The sequence below is a fragment of the Ixodes scapularis genome, unplaced genomic scaffold (genome assembly GCF_016920785.2).
Source record: "Ixodes scapularis isolate PalLabHiFi unplaced genomic scaffold, ASM1692078v2 PGA_scaffold11__112_contigs__length_91849675, whole genome shotgun sequence".
Classification (NCBI taxonomy): Eukaryota; Metazoa; Arthropoda; class Arachnida; order Ixodida; family Ixodidae; genus Ixodes; species Ixodes scapularis.
The window spans coordinates 91,098,991-91,109,861 of record NW_024609837.1 but is presented as its reverse complement, the minus strand read 5'-3'; positions in this window follow the sequence as shown (position 1 = coordinate 91,109,861).

Here is a 10,871-nt window from a genome sequence, read left to right as displayed (position 1 = left end):
CATGACATCAGTGAGCTGGCTTTCACCTTGTCCAAGGCAGCAGCGGAACACTACGGGCGGGACCCTGGATCACTGCACCATGGATGCCGTCCTGTACCCTGCACGGCACTGCGTGTGGCTTAAGTGGCCAAGCAGAGGGTCATTGCTTGACTTTTACGAGGCACCGCTAGCCATTGTAAGTACATTTTGGACACTCATGTCTGGTGATGTACTTTTGTGCTCTACCGCAGAGCACATTTGGTGGCGGTTCAGTCTTGCCAATTACACCATTTTGAAACGGAACACATTTAGTGGTGGCTCGGTTTAGGTTTCCTGGCTCGGTGATCTTGCAACAGTGTCTAGACTTGGCGTAAACCTTTTTGTACTTCATTGTCAAGGCTAGTGTAATTTCTGCAATGCCGTTGAAGCCACTTCTGCACGCAAACAAGATAAAAGTCGAAGCCACATGCTCGTGCACAGTGTATGACTAACATGTATGCATGGGCACTCGTGCCCATGCGTACCCACTCGCAACATGGAGCATGTTTGTTTCGGCCGACACTCCACGCGTTCATTTCGGCGTCGCCACTCCACACGTCTATGCACTCGCTGCACCTTGAGAATCAAGTGTGCACCAGAATGCACTCCCGTCATGCATCACTCGGGAGAGGAACAAGAGCAGACGACTGGGGTTTTTCCGCCATAAGGAACGAGAACCGAAAAAAAGGGGATTTTCTGCTAAGAAACTGCGTCCCACGGGCAGCAAAATCGGACGCGAGCTGGGCTATTTATTCTGTGAAGCAAGCAATCGACAACCTGTGCTTCATTTTCAATTTTTCTTTCAGTTTGTTGCCACACAGACATTGAAATACATCAATGGGATAAAGTAAGGTTCAGAACCAACATCAGCTACCGTGAGATCTCTCACCATCCTTGCGGGGTTGAAAAATTGGGACTTCAGTTGACAAACCTCGCCCGCCCTCCTGTCCATCATCACCTGACCCCATTCTGCATATGTGGGTATGTGCAAGGGAGCGTGATCATGTGGCTGAAGATACAAGTGCGACCGGCCCAACAAGCACATAGTTTCCACAGCACTGTCGGCTTAGGGGTGCACGGAAGATACTGTATAAACTGGAATATAGGTCGACCCCTTAATTTACAAGTTGCAAGATGCAAAAGAAGTTTTTATGGCAAGAAAACGCAACCTTACCTTGGTGACAAAATTGTCCAAGTATATGAAAGGACGAGAAAACACGGCAGATTTATTTAATTGTTTTGCACTCAATAAAACAGGAAGTATGCGAGTGTTACTACTCAGATTCCTCAGAGCCTTCGTCCGACGACGAGTTCACTAACACAATTTAAAGGGACGATGCCGTCCCTTTGAATTGCGCCCTCGAAAGCTCGGAGGCACGAGCAACCTCAACGCCTTTTATATGGATGCTCTCCGACATCACAGGTATCGATCTGGCGCACAGATCCCGAATAAAGTTTGCCGCCTTTGTTTCCAATTCGGGGTACACTGCAGTCCTTCCACGAAATTAAGTTTTCCTCGCCTTGCTGCACGCCGCCGGTTTTTGTCTCTGGTTTTGCCAGTAGCATATGCTTTTCTCCGATACACTGAACTCTCGCTGCGCTGCAAGATTCCGGTGGATCTCTGCATAGGCGATTGCCTTGTTCTAAAAGGCTACTGTGAACTGTCTTCTACTTCCGCTCATTATTGCTGCGGTAGATGTAACAAACCAAGGAGCACAAGTAAAAGTTAATCGTGACCATCGTGACAAGTGGACGAGTGCTAGGCCATTGCAATATAAAACAAAATGGCGTCTTCAGGCACTGAGTGTTGCGAGATTATTTTTGTTTTTCCGCTAATGACCGTCATATAAGACGAGGGTCGACTTTTTCAGGTCCAATTTCAAGAATAAATTCGACCTATATTCCGGTTTATATGCTAGTTGTGCATAGTACTGTGGAAGCCACAGGCTGGGGAGGGGGGGGATTAGCAACTTTTGTCTGAATGTTGAGCGACGAGCATCAAGGGCCAATTTCCTAGGGGGAGAATGGTGACGTGCGAGTACAAAAATGAGGATCCAAGCGCCATGAGCAAGAGGGGAGTTCCTCCTTTTCCTCCTCTTGAACTGCTAGAGGTATACTTATGCCCCTGTACCTTTGGTAACACTGCACAATTTGTAAGTTGAGGAAAGCTAAGAAGGAAGTTGAAGAATCGATTCATGACCCCTTTAACATTTACCTACACTAGTTACCTTGCACCATTATATTTTGTTTGAGAAAGCTCTCATCCTCACCCCTCCCTTAAGGGATAAAATCAGAAGTGTATACAACGATCGGAATCTAAAGTGCCACGAAACCTATTGCTGGACATTCTTACGGGTTAGTGATCAATTTTTGTATGAATGAGGCCTTACCAGTGCCTTTGCCTCAATAGTGTGGTAAAAGGGCAATTTTCTTGTTTGTGCGCACAAATTTGTTTTGAAACATAACTTGCTGGACTACCAATGCATGTTTCAAGATCTCTGTTGTGGTGAATGTTTTGCTGCCTGTTATATTCTTCAATAGCCAGTATCGTTTAAGTTCTAGAACTCTATACAGTAAACTCCCACTTGAGCAAACTTCTAGGGACTCAAAGAAATAGTTCCCTTAACTAGGAGTCCACTAAACTGAATATATTCACTGGATTATGGAACAGCATAGGGCGCAGCATACATTGAGTCAAAGGGTGAAATGCAATTTATGGAGTCATGTACATTGATATATACAAAGTGTATTGCAGTTACGCTGCTGCCTTTCTCATTTTGAAAATAGTCAATAATTTTCATTTGCACCGGCGCTCTGAAAGCGCATGAAGTAACAAAGTTGCCCAGAGAGTATCTTTTTTTTTTTTTTGCATATCCTCTGGCACAGCTAGTTGCTGTGAGGAAGTCATACCGCAACGGCACTGTCCACTGGCTTGAAATATTCAGTGCAGAGCCGTTCCCTGTTGGGATTGAACGCAGTTTCTCTTTCAAGCTTCGACTTTTGCTTCACTAACGTTGACAACGTCGACGGTAGCATCCGATAGTCCTTCGCAACATTCACTTGCCTTTGACCGTTGCCCAGACGCTGAAAGTATTTCAATTTGTCTGAGAGACAACCGCCTCCATTTCGTTATATTTATTACGTAAGTGGGCGCACAAACTGCCGTTGTTACCCAAAACTAAGATGGCCGAAAGGAACCAATAATAAAGAAAAGAAAATATGCACCGCATGGTTCGTTTTTGTCTACCGCACCGCTGCTGCAAAGGCGGCGGCGGCCATCAGCTACGCCAGCACTGCAGAGCACAAAACTTTGTTGAACTGATCACAACAGTAATCCTGGGTCCACCGATCAAGTTCGTTGAACTGAAATATTCGCTATTCCGAAATTCGTTTTTCGTAGAGCAAACATTTTTGCATAGAATGCAAAGGAAAACCACCATAGATTTTTGAAAGTTTGTTATTCTGAAATACTTGTTAAACCGACATTTGCTCAAGTGCGAGTTTATTGCACCCGACTACTGTGCGTTGCCCTACATGTTCGGGTAAGGTACTGTTTCTGTTTACCTAATAGGCACTTTCGTTCTCTGCATATACACCATAGGTTTCAAACCACCCTGAATCGTGGATCAAGCCTTGCAAGATGGAAGTTCTCTTTAGGCCCAGCACCTCTCGATGGATCAAGTCTTGTACCCCATTCCCTCGTGTCTTTCATATAAGTAAATTGTTGGTATTTCTTTTATGACAGTGCACGTTACCTGCGGACCACGTTTTACAGTCGAAACGCAGTGTACCGAAACTTCTTTTATATAGACCCCTTTCTTTGCAAGCGCCACCAGGCGGTGCTTCAGTTTGTTTGATGTCTCAGCAAACTTCTGATTCATAACAAGAATGAACAAAACCCACTTTGACACTGCTGCCTAAAATGTCGATAAAACGTGTAACCACCAATTCTCCAGGTGAGCGCCAAAAGAATGAAGAAACGGCAGATATGTTAAAATGTTTCAAATATTTTGTACACCAACTTGCCTCCTCCAAGACATTAAATTGTACAGGCAAATGCCCTCATTAAATCTCCAACTTTGATGTATGTTGGAGATTATGCTTTCTAGCACTGGTGACATGAACAAGCTCAACAGGCTTGCAAAGACTGAGCGACCGGAAGTCACTTGGGACACAAGCGGCAGTTCATGTTTGTAAACAGCAAAAGGGTCTAGATAAACGGTTGTACGTTGCCGTTGCCACGGCAGCTTGCGCAACCGCAATTTTTACCGAGACGCATGCGGGGAGCTATGTACTTCACATTGTTTGTGCATGGCTTGTCATCTATCTTGTGGTTTTGACACTTGTGGTTTTCTTGTTGAAAACTACAAGTGTCAAAACTATGCGATAGAAGACAAGGTGCGCCGCACAATGCTTTTCTGTCCACTACTGTTCTGTTAACAGACGGAAAAAAAACCTGACCAACGGAGTCATATACAGCTTCACTGTAAAATGGGACGAAAAAACGAATAGAACGCGAAGGGGAGAAACGAGTGACAATTTGAAGCCACCTAATGACTGCTGTGTCACGTGATTTCAAGATCGCAGCACCCATGCGACGGAGGGCGAAAAGGTCTATAGAATTTTAGAAATAAATTGAAGGGATAATATAAAGCCATTTGCAGGGGGGACTGCCTAGCTCGAGCCCAAGCTACTGTTGCATTGGTAGGAATTTGGCATTAGGAAGATGATGTGGCTGTAGCTGGCTTCAGTTGCTGCATTGGCATATGCATCTATTGACATTTGGTGACCATAGCATGCAGAATTTATTGTACAGGAGGAGAGACAGTTGTGACGAGATCAGGAGCATGATTGGACTTGTTTGCAGTGCTTTTCAATGTGGCTGCAGGACATGAAAAGGACTGAATGTGTATGGCCAATATTTTCCAGCACCTAATATTTTGACAAGCCTTGCATGAAAGGAGTTTCTTACAGCAGAGCTGTTAAGGGCTAGTTTCCCCAGAATCATGTCCGGTACCAAACAAATGTCAACACCTGTGGTCGACACAACACTGTTTGCCGCCGTCGCTCATAGATCGCGGCAGGCAGCCTTTCCAGCCTTGGCAACTAGAGAACTGGTTGCTGCCATCGCTGATAGATGGCGGCAACATTTCTTGGGAGGAAGAAGAACGGAACGAGCAGCGATGTGCGCAGCAGCGCGAATGGTTCTGCTATTACCTAAAGTTCCACTGCGTCAAGCGCTTCAGATTCCTTTACGAAAGAAGAGCAGATCGCTCGCCTGAAAAGCCACCACCGAAAACAGAAGCTACAGCTCCGCTGCTCTTCCTTCTTCACCAAAGTGGAAAGGCTAAACGTTTTCTTTTTTTTTTCTTTTTCTTTTTATCTGGAACATGGTGCTGAAGTTTCAAACTGCCTCTGATGTTGCGAGCAAAAAAAGATGCCACCAGAACATCTCGGTGCTAATAGTCGCCGACAAGGTGGGAAACGCAGGGCATCTCTTAATGCCCGGCCTCCAGCAAGCACTTGTTGCCTTTTCTCATGCTTTGTCTGCGCATGCATTGTTGAGGCTTGCAAGACGCCAAAGCATTGCCAAATGTAGGAGGCTCCTCCCTGCAATTCTTGTTGTCCTACATTTGATCCTCAAGGCACACCCCAGGTTGGTAGAAAAACATGCGAGAGTCTATTCAACACCTGTACACGATTCGGGCAATATGCTAGATATAGTCCCTAACGGAATGAGAACGTATGGGCGTGTCTTGCAAATGCTCGGGCTCAAAGCATTGCCGAAGGTAGGAAATTCGTGCTAAAGTGAGGGCAACTGAAGCTTCACCCTGCCGTCCTCATCTTGCAAGTTGCTAGTTATTAATCCATTTTAAATGTGGCAATGCTACACCATACAATAACGGTTTTTACAAAAGTAATTTGTGGTTCATCTTATCAAAAGCTCGTTATAAATCAAATTGAATAATATTAACTTGCTTCCAAGAGAGAACAAATGGCACTGTGTATTCAAGCTTACAAAATCCAATTTTTACTGAGCAACTTTCTAAAAAAAATTGCGTTCAATGGTGCTCTGTTCAAAACTGGAGTAAAAAGACCCATGTCTGTGTATAACTATCTCAAACACTTTCAAACGAACATACAGAAAGGAAATGGGGCAGTGATTGTCTACCCTAGACATGTCACCCACCTCCTACACACCAACTCATGTTTAAAAACAAACCAGAGTGCCCCTAACGGACGCCGTGCGGTGGTTGGTAGGCAAGAAGCTCGCCGTCGCCCATAATCAAACCATTGAATTGCGTTGTTGTCGGTGTGAGACCCCGTGCTCTTTTTCCATTGGAATTGTTTATTCTACGTCCTCCTAACGATGTCGACTACTTGAGCGGCTTCAGCAAAATTAATGAGGCTCGTTGCACCGCAAAACTGCATAAATAATGCGACGTGCGGCGATTCATTTCACGTGGACGCCGCAGAATGAGCGCAAAAGCCCGACTCCCACGATGAGTCATCTCGCTATTTTCAGTCGCGACGTCGCTCGGGCTGTAAAAGCGTGGACCGTAGCTGAGATGGTGGACGTCAATATTGAAAACGGCAAGTAGAATCGGGCATTACAAGTCGGTGACGGCCGCTGGTAGCAATGATCAATATCTTGTATCTACTTACACTTGGCCTACTTACCCCAACCAACCCTCAAAAGTGTTTTGAGGCCTGCACTTACTTCTTATCACAATTACCAGGTCAAAACTTGGTTTACGGGCAGCTGTCGTTTGAAAGAGCCGACGACAGTTCGAACGGATGCGCAATGGAGTGCAGGCAAGAAGCACCGCGTCCCGCGTCAACAAACCATTGGAATGTCGCGTCAGCTTCTGTGTGAGTTTGCATACTCTTTTTCGTGTTGGAATTGTCAATTCTACGTCCTCATAACAATGCCTTACCACTTTAATCGCCTGAGCGAAATTATCAAGGTTTGTTACGACGCTGAACTTTGCGTAAATAATTTGACGTGCAGAGATTCATTCGCATGAACGCCGTAGAATGGACGCCGAAACCATGATGAGATTCTTCTAGCTATTTTTGGTCGCAACGTTCGTGCTGCAAACGTGTAAAAGGTAGCGGCGATGATCGACGTCAATACTGAAAATAGGAAGCTGGAACACAGCGAGCGTAACAAGTCGGCGATGGCCACTGGTACCAATGATCAACATCTTTTATCTACTGTTTTCACCGAGCCAACTTAAATCTTTTGAGGCTTGCAATTACTTCTTATTACAATCACCGGGTCAAAGTTTGGTCTGCGGGCCGCTTTTGTTTGAACGAGCAGACGACAAAAAAGTGAAAGCCGTTTACAACTAACTCCCTGTAACGCCGAATTAGAGCGCAGCTCTTGAGGAGGAGGGAAGGGTACTGGGGGCGGGGGGGGGGGGGGGGGGGTGATGATGACGATGCCGGTGACGTCATCAGTGATGATGGCGTCATCGCATCGTCATCAGCGATGACGACGATGCGGATGCCGGTGACGTCATTGGGGGGGTCACGTGACCTTGGGGGAGGGGTCATGTGACCTTAGAATGACCTTGGGGGGCCACGTGACCTTGGTTACGCCGACGCCGCTCAAGCCGGGAACGGGCCCCTAAGAGCTGCGCTCTAAAAGCAGACAAGTTTGAACGATCAGGCGGCCGTGTGAATTTGAAGACTCGCTGAACCCCCGGGTGGTCTGGACAACTTGGCGGTTTTCTCTCGTTCATGTTGGAACACAACTACATCTGTCGAGCACAAAGTGTTGCCAGCATAAGCAATCGTAGTTCGACAGCGTCTGGTTAGCCCTTGTCACGAATACTATCCACGTTTTTGGACGAATGGAGGGGCAGAAACACATGAAAACTGATCTTCAAACCTTTCCAGAGTCTCTTGGTACAGTTCCGTCGCAGCATTTTGACGAGAAGGCAGGTTTTTTGTCTGGTTTCTCCCAAAAGAACGCAGGAATGCATGTCTCGCACCGCGACTTCTGTCCACCACCCCAGACCGGAAGTGTGCCCGACGCGCCACCACCGTAGCGTGACGTAGGAGAGCTGAGTTCATGTATACCGGTACTACAGTAGACTTTCTCCACAACGATGGAAGAGCATGATTTCTTAGGTGATATGCATGCTTAAATAATGGGGCAAACAAATCAGTGCTGCCCTTAACAATAAAACAAGATATAAAATCTGCACCCAAGAACAGCCTCGCTTTAATTTCTTTATTGCTTTTAACATTTCGGTGTCAACTTCCTTGATTGCTGAAATGTTCCTCAATATTACTGAAAAAAAGATGTGCTTGCATTGATGAAAGTGTGAATGTTGTGAACACATTCCTCAGCAAACAGCAGATCTCCAACAATATCTGGACCTGCTTGGCAATGGTAGCAATGTGTGTACAAATGTTCTTAGATCTAGGTCAGTTCACAAACTTGAAAAATGCCCGACACCCTTTTGCGGCACATCCGCTCAATGGCATCTGCTACACTATCAGCTCGTCCTATGGACAGATCCGGTAGAACGTTGGATGCACATTACCTGCGGTGGAAAGTGGTTTTATTGTGGTTCTTATAGTAAACATAAGGTCTGCACAATACTTAACGCAAAAAGAGCATTAAAAAAATGTGTCTTTGCTGAGCGTGGAGGCATTGACGCTGTGGCGCTAAGAACATTATCCACCCTTACCTGCTTGCATGCCGGCAACAGAAAACTGTTTTTAAATGCTGCTTTTCCGTGGAGCTTGTCAACTGATAGATCCAAGAACGTTGGCATGTATGGCCCAAGGGGAGGCATCTATTTTCCAAAGCACCGGTTTAGAAACCCCCATTTTATTGAATCCTTTCAAAAAGACGCCCAGTTTAGAGAAAACGGCAACGAACCTCCTTTCAGCAAATTTATTTTTAAGAAAACAATTCACCGAACTCGACTGCTTGCTCCAGCATTCGCTTGTTCTGTCTTCGCTGACGGTGAAGCTGAGCCAGTCAGCGAGTCGCTCGCTTGGGCGGCCAGCATATTCAGAGTATGATGGACACGTTTTCGTGCATGTCACTACCCTGCTGTTTTCGAAAATAGTACTTTTACGTTCTGTTTGTTTCACAACTTAAATCATGCCTCAGTGAATCATGTGCTAGCCTTTAGGTGCTTCCAGATTTGCTTATCTTAATTCAATCGAAGGGATTCACTAAACTGCGACCCTTTTTCAATAAATGCTGCTGTAAACTGAGCTTCGATAAAATGTGCCAGTCCTCGAAAACACGCTTCTATGATATGGTGTTCGGTCAACTGCCATAGACCCCTGCACGAGTGCAACTGAGCAGCAGTTGTAGGTACAGCACATTCTATTAGCATAAAATAAAGGCACACAGTCAAACAAAGCACCTCAGTGATGCCTAGGAGATCAGCGAACATAGAAATATTTTACACTGAGTACTATTCAGTTTCATATCTCTTAACATTACCGTCCCGCTTCGGCTAGTCCCTAGATTGTTGACAGCTGCCCCGGCGAGGATGCTTTCCGGACATTCGAAAATGAAACATCTCAGCACAGGTGCTATCCACCGTTTAACCACGTGTTCTTTACGAACATAACTCGGCTTCCAAACGATATTATAGAACGCCGTAAGTTAATATTTTCAAAACAGTAAAAGCGTATCTTGCAATTGCGCAGCATAAAAAGAACAGTGCAGGTAGAGCGGATCCGTATCACATGAGCGAATTGCATTTTAGCGAACAGCGACATTGGTCACTTCCTACGTATCCGGATTCATACATAACCAGACTGTCGTTAGCAAAATTGTAGGTACTGAAAACAGGGAAATGAACGAGTGTGTGATGGGTTGGTAAGGGAAAGAAACGTGGACAAAAGGCAAGCAATTTAGGAGACAAGACGACCCACCGAGCTAATGCTCTGTACGAATCTAAACCTCAAATACTACTTTCAGTACAAATACAAGATACTTGCAATATTACGCGATAAATAGCCACCAAAATTAACGTACCAATTGGGCAGTGCTGTTCGTAAATCACGTAAATCGCCGAAATCACAGGACGTTCGCGAAACATGCGCGAAACAAAACGGCCATCTTGAAAAAATAAAAATAGTGATGATGATAGCGATGTGTATTCTGTAAAAACTCTGAGGACAAATGCAGTCAATGTTTTTTTTTTTCCTGATTTTTCTTCAGATTTATCAAGATTTATGTATGGCAATTGCAAAAACTTTGGAAAACTTACTTCCCCTAGCAAGACCTCATTAAAATAATGGTAACAAAATAGTCTTAAGGTTTAAACACATTGACGTGTTGAAATACACTTGGCAATGTCTACGTGGAGTGAGTTTTTTTTTTTTGCATGGGTTGTGGCGACGTAAGAATGCCAACCTCCGATTAAGGATAGTGGATAGACCTCAAAGCAGCTAAACCTGTGATTAAGGATAGTGGATAGACCTCAAAGCAGCTAGCATCGTCTACCCACCATCCTTCAATCAGAGCTCGGCATTTCGACGTAACCACAAGCAGACGAACCTGCGCTCCACAAGAACCTTTTCTCAGTAATTAAATGCAAACAGAACAAAGACTTGGGAACTTTTCTTGCTGATAGCCTTTCCTTAAAAGTGTGAATGGTCAAAAGCCAATGCTACGAAAGGCTGAAACACTTCGGACATAGCATGTTAAGGTGGCAAGAAAAATTAAACAGGGATATCTATCTTCTTTCCATCAAACTTTTCGGGGCTTCAGCTTTGCAATAATTACCTTCTCGCATGTTTCACAGTGATCTGTGGCATGGATTTACCACACTCCTTTTGTGAAGTGAAGCAAGAGGTATACACCGTCA